Here is a 6899-nt window from a genome sequence, read left to right on the forward strand (position 1 = left end):
TGCAACGTGTGAGATCAACTCACAATGGTCAGGGCTCCTCCAGGGGACCGGGGTCCCTTCTCCAGCTCTGCCCTCTGCAGCGTGCAGCCTCTCGAGGCTCCGGCTGGCTCCACTTGACTGCTGCTCTGTTCTTGGTGGTCATCGCACGGAAATGGATTTCTAAAATGCTGGGGTCTCTGCTGCAACGGGCCTGCACTTTCAGCACGTGCACTGCTGGGCTCTCTTTAGAGTCTGCAGCCCCCCAGCCCAGCGCCATGACTGTTCTTCATCACCCCTCAAACCCAGCAGTGTTGGTGACGCTCACCCTGCCAAGTTCAGGGGCCCTCTGGAACAGCTTCTGTGTGTCTCCCCAAGAAAACACCCCCGGAAGATTCTCCTCGTTAACGCTGGTCTCTTCTCACCCACACCTATTTAACTAACATCACCAGCTGGCCCAGTAAAGCAAAGGTTTCACTTCAGTGGTTCTTGTTACTCACAGCTGATTCTTCACGCCTCAGCTGACCAAAACCACAGATTCTTACTTCCACATATCAAATAGCCCATGAGGAGAATCTTTGCTTCCCTCTAAAACGTCACAAGCCAGTTCTCCCTCAACTGCATTGCCCTCAGCATTATTCTCCAGTCTTCCAGGGTTTTTTTGTTTGTTTTGTTTTGTTTTGTTTTGTTTTTAAGGCAGGGTTTCTCTGTGTAGCCATGGCTGTCCTGGAACTCTCTTTGAAGACCAGGCTAGCCTGGAATTCACAGAGATCTGCCTGCCTCTGCCTCCCAAGTGCTGGGATTCAAGGCCTGCACCACCCCGCCATTTTTCCAGGTTCTTATAACAACTAACCAAGCTTTGAAAATCCATGGCTTTTCCAGCACAACTTTCCTAAGTCCTTCTACAATACTCCCGAAACAACATGATCAGGTCTGTCACAGCAGCTCCCCCAAAACCTGGTACCAATTCTTGCCTTACTTAAGACTGCTATTGCTGTGATAAAACACCATAACCAAAAAGAGCTTCAGAAGGAAATGGTTTATTTGGCTTCCATGCCCTGAATCAAGCCCATCGAGGGAAGCAGCTCAGACACCTGGGGGCAGGAGCTAATGCAGAGGCCGTGGAGGGGTGCCGCTTACTGGTTTGCTCAGCTTGCTTTGTTATACCACCAAGGATCACCCGCCCACACCAGGATGGTGACACCCATAATAGGCTGGGCCCTGCCAGAGCTATCACTGAAGAAGGAAATGCCCTACAGGCTTGCCTGCAGCCCATCTTGTCTCCTGTGCTGGGATTTTTGTCTATTTCATTTCAAAGGTATTGTTGTTATAGAAATTAGAGTCTTTGGAAACATCACACCCAGAAGCATCCTTCCTGAATCTGAGAACTCCTCTATTCTTTACACAGGCAAAAAGAACCTTCTAGGGCTGGAAGGTTAAAAGGCGCAGTGGTTAAAAGCATTTGCTTTCCAGAGGTCTGACACACTCTTCTGGCCCCTCTAGGCACCAGGAATACATGCATTGCACAGACATTCATTCAGGCAAAACACTCATACACAATTTTTTTAAATGTGTTTGTGTGTGTGGCTGCTTCCATTTGACCTAAGCCAGGGACAGCCCAGGCTGGAGAGGGAGGGAGCAATAAGCAAAGCTCTCAGGAGGCTGGGCCTATCTGAGGATCCCAAACCAAGAACACAGCGCCTGAGAGTCCCACCACGGGGAGTCCTCTAGCCACGCGCCGTGGAAACGTCTCTCTGGAGACACATGAGCAAGTGTGGGGAGAAATTTCTGTGTGGCAACACGGGTCCTCTGGGAGACACCACAGGAGGTAACAGGGTGTTATATCCCCTGCTCTCTGTGAGGTCCTAAAATGTCCTGCTCTGAACACATCCAAACTTAGAGTTAGAGTGCCAGAAATATGTGACTGGGTTCCCAAGAGAGCAGGCATTTTAAGCCCATTACCACACACAGCTCACAGAGACGTGTGTACAACACAGGCCTCAAAAGCAGGAATGCCGAGGAGATGCCGGGCTGCGAACAGAGGGACGGACCAGTCTGTGAACACAGCAGACGACCGAGCACACAAAACAACCATACTCCACGAACTGGCCAATACGTTATGTTGAAGTCATGTTCTCAGCTGTGAAACTGCTCCCATTTTAACAGCTAGGGTCTAGCTGTTAAGGAAACACTTTTTCAATGAGGCATTAAGAACTCAGGGGTTGTGAGGCTTCTGTGAACTTACTGTACCACCTAGAGAACTTACTTCCCCTCTCTGAGCTTGGTTTTTCCTTGAGAAAATACAGTACCTGCCTCGCTTACCTCACCAGGTTATGCACAGAGCCCGTTGAGAGTGTTGGAAGTTTGATGCCCTGTAAATTGGGCATCAATTATGTTAGAAATATTTGCAGTGTAGGAAGGGTGTTAGGATGACAATGTAAAATATGTCCTTAGGGTATCCAGTGACACCTTAATGAAGTTTCCTTTGTTGCTAATCTACAAGAAGAGAACTCTGTCTTTAGTCTCTTGTACCTTTTAGCTTTGGGGGAACTTCTGGGAGGTATTGAAAACAAAGCAAATTATGATTTGAGGGAAAGGACTTTTACTGAAACTTCATGTAGGCTTTAACTCTTGGCATGGATCTATACATGAAAATATCTAGCCAGTGATATTTTAAAAGACAGCAAGTGTTTGATCATCTTTCCCAAAAGACTGTAGAAGACAGGAGAAACTTGGCAGGGCAGCCTAGCTAAGGAGCGGCATCCCAGCAGTCTTGACCAGAGGCCCCTAATGTCCCCTGGTTGCTTGGCAATTTGCAGGCATGCAGCTCTGACGTCTGCAGAACACCATCCTTCAACCACACGAGCCCCACAGCAGAGCCTGAGGCCTCCAAGTGTCTGTCTCTCTCTTAGGCTCTAGTGATGAGTGGTGGGTGAAGACTGGCCGAGCTTGCCAGCTAATGAAGCGAAGCTTCTCCTCTAGGCAAGGCGTGTGTCCTGCTCAACTGACAGGAGTCCGCCTAGCTTCGAGTCTGTCCATCCACCACAGCGGAGCTAGGAGGAGGCATGGCTGTAGTATGAAGCGACAAGGCTGAGCTTAAGGGAGTCATGAGAGTTAGCAGACAGGTTGGACCACAGCAGGCAGAGGAGAGAGTCTAGACCGTGTGCAGATGAGGGTAGGGCACGCAGTCTTGGGTTCATTTCAACCTGAGGAGAAATGCTGTTTCTATAACACGTGACAGACTCTTAGGTTTAGGGGTACATTACCAGGAGATTATAGCAAGTATACTTCAGGGATAATCGGCGAGATTTCTCAACCCAGGTTCTTCCCTGGCTTTGATAGTCCTGGGTCCCACTCTGTTACCAAGGACTCAGGAACTCAAAGAGCCAACTGCGAATCAGCCCTATGAGTGAGTCATGGAATGCTGGTGCAGTCACTGATAATGGCCAGGGACGGTCATACTGCAGGTAGATCTGGGAGAAATTGGGGCCAAAAGAATGATGTAGGAGGGCTGGAGAGATGGCTCAGTGGTTAAGAGCACCGTCTCCTCTTCCAGAGGTCCTGAGTTCAATTCCCTGCAACCACATGTTGGCTCACAACCATCCACAATGAGATCTGATGCACTCTTATGGCATGCAGGTATACATTTGGATAGAGCACTCATCTACATAATAAATAAGTAAATCTCAAAAAAAGAATGATGTAGGAGAAATGAAGAGGGAAGACTGTCTCTGTTCAGACATGAGAACAGTACACTGATTTGTAAGAGTAAGTGTCTGTGTGTGTGTGTGTACATGTATAACTTACTGTCTTGGTTTACTTGAAGCTTCACTAATTTAGAAAAATAAGTGGAATAAAACTATACCAAAAAAAAAAAAAAAAACTATACCAAAGAAAGCCTGAAGAAGTAATTGTATGCATTTAGTATAATGCATATTTTATATTAATTGGGTTTGGTGATTTGAGTTTATCCCTAATTAAAGATGTAAAAGGACAAAGGAACATGGAAATTTTCTAGTCAACATTTATTAATAAAAATTAATAAATAAAAGAACCCTTCTTCCTTGGGTAGGCTTTTGTTGCTGCGGCAGCAATCAAAGCAGCTGTTGTAGTGGAGAGAGCAGGCCCCCAAGCTGTCCTGCTGTCCCCAAGCCATGGTGGCCCATGCCCCCTCACACCAGCAGTGCTGACACACACACACACACACACACACACACACACACACACACACACCAAGAGCTATGTCTAGCTCTCTTGGACAGCAGGTCATTAAAACTTCAAGCAGCACGCTGCCAATTCCTCCTTTCCCCCTTGGGGCTGTGGAGATGGTAGGCAAATTGGCAGCTCCTGCCACCACCTCAGCGGGAGCTGTGCATGGTGAATTTCCTGATTCAGCCTGCTGCTACGGAAGCCAACACCTTTCCTACCTCGGAAGGCCTACAGCCGCCGTGGGAGCCGTCCATGATAATGACGACCTTTCCTGCTTCAGCCTACTGCCCTCACAGTGGACTTTTTCTAAATTTTGGACTCTGTAGACTTTATAACCCCTCAAGGTGGAAGAGCAGCCAGACCCCTGCCTGACGAAGCTCCAGCAGCCCAGCTCCTCCCCCTGACCTCTGTAGCTGTCATTTCATCCCAGATTATGCAAATATGAGATGAAAAGTCTCAACCACCACAACAAAAATCCACCAATCTCTGAGCAGGAGAACTGACCAATCCCTGAGCTTCCCACTAGCACCCACCCATCCCCATCAGGAGAACCGACCAATCCCTGAGTTCCCCCAAGCTCAGGACTTGAAATCCCACCAATCCTCACCCTGGAAATCTCTGCCCTACAAAGCTCCAGCCCCTAAGAAATTCTATATAAAGGCTGTGTCTGCCCAGTTCCCTTCTTCTAGAAGCAGAGGCAGCCGCTTCTGGATATGTCCCTCCTCTCCTGGATTCATCCCACCAATAAATCTCTTTTAAGAGATTTACTGCCTACTGTGACTCACACATTGGAAGGAGGAGGAGGAGGAGAAAGAGGAGGAGGAAAGAGAGAAGTGCCAGAAAGTACTAGAAACATCACCACCTAGTCTGAGTGAAAAGAAAACCGGTCTATAGATAATGTGTCCTGGAGGATATTTGTGCCATTGAGACTAAAAATGCAGACAAAAGCAAGAATTTCGGGTAGGCTGCTGGACTTCCAAGGCAGTAAAATTAGCTGCATCTAAACTGAGAGCTGCAAAAACACAAGGGGGACTTGAGATGAAGGGCCAGCCACAAAGAGAACAAATGGGAAAGCTCCTTGTGGAACAAGACACAGCAGGCTCTGGCAGAGGGCTCCACTAGGACTTAGGAGGGTGGGGACTTAGGAGGGCTCACCCTCCTCCCCAGCCCCACAAACTCCTCTCCCCACCCTCACAAACCCTCTATGACTCTCCCTGCTCTGTGATGCAGACCTGGCACTTATGGTGAGGCCCACTGAGGCAGCTCAGATCTCAGCTGCCTCAGGCAGATATGTGAGTCCCACTATACAGAAGGATTTCACCTTCCTGAACAGCGCTCCTGAGCCATGGTTGAGCTTTGGCTCGGTCATCTTGGACACTGACCCACAGCCCCTTTCCGAGTGCAGAGGCTGCTTCTCCTGTGCCCATCACGCCTGATGCTGACTTCATTTTATCACTGTGGGAAAGCCAAGGCCTCAAAAAGGTGAGGTAGTATGGTGAGGTGAGGTAGTATGGTGAGGTGAGGTGAGGTAGTATGGTGAGCTCCCTAGAGAGAGTCTTTGTTGAGGTGTTCCATTTCTACTCTCATGTCATTGGGTGAGTTTAAAGAGTTTAGCCGTCTCACAGAGATGCCTGAAGGGGGATGCTGAGGAGAGAAGAGAACACTGCTTCCCTACGGCATGAGAGCTGGATTCAAGGAGGACCAAGGTTTTCATCTGGACCCACTGTCCACCTCTCTGAGTGTAACTGAAAGTCCACAGTCTAGGACCAAGCACTGATTCTGAATCTCATTGACTTGGTCTCACGTGGTGGGTTCTCTGAAGAGCAGTGTCTCCTGACACTCCGTCTGCCCTGTTCCACCTCTCAAAGCCCTTCACCAGGCCTTAGCAGCAGTAGAAAGCCCTAAGGGCCTTTGAGCAAAACCTGAAGCCTGACCTTTGTCCCTAAGACATGGTGCCTTCCAAGGTGCTGAGCTCTGGCTGCCGGCCTGAGTCTATGCCTAGAGTAGAAGCCTGGGGCTGAGAGCATCGAGTGTAGACCTCACAAGCTCCTCCTTCATTTCCCAAAGAAGGAACAAGTGAGAATGACTCTTTTGAAGTTAGGAAGTGGAGGGAAACTGTTATTTGCAGTCACTATTCTTGAATAACATGTCCAAGAGAAGCAAGAGAAGTTAACATTACCCACATTGTTATATTCTTAGTATCAGGGAAGAATCAAGAGACCACCACCAGTGGATAACATTTGAAGCCAAAGTTCTCCCCATTCAACCTGAGCCCTCAAGGAGCTCCCCGCCTGAGGTCCTGGGCCATGTTCTGATGATGTCATTTGCCAGACACAGTTCCTCTCAGGGGAGCTCTCAGAGGAAAAGGCCTAAGAGTCACACCCAAGTCGTGCCTCAGAGCCTTGGCTCTTGTGGTTTGAGTGAGGTGTCTCCATAGTCTCCAGCATTTGAATGCTTGGGCCCCAGTGGGTGGTGCTGCTTTGGGGGAGATTTAGGAGGTGTGGCCTTGCTGGAGGGAACTCATCTCACTGTGGCCCCGCTGTAAGAGCTCAACCGCGTGCCATTTCAAGTTTGCTCCCTCTGCTTCCTGCTTGAGATGTGAGTTCTCAGCTGTTCCTGCTGCCATATCTGTTGGCCTGCTGCCAGGAGTCTTGTCACAGGGCGCTCTTAACCCTCTGGGAGTGTAAACCCAAATACATTCTCTCTTCTGTAAG

The sequence above is a fragment of the Meriones unguiculatus genome, chromosome 3 (genome assembly GCF_030254825.1).
Source record: "Meriones unguiculatus strain TT.TT164.6M chromosome 3, Bangor_MerUng_6.1, whole genome shotgun sequence".
NCBI lineage: Eukaryota > Metazoa > Chordata > Mammalia > Rodentia > Muridae > Meriones > Meriones unguiculatus.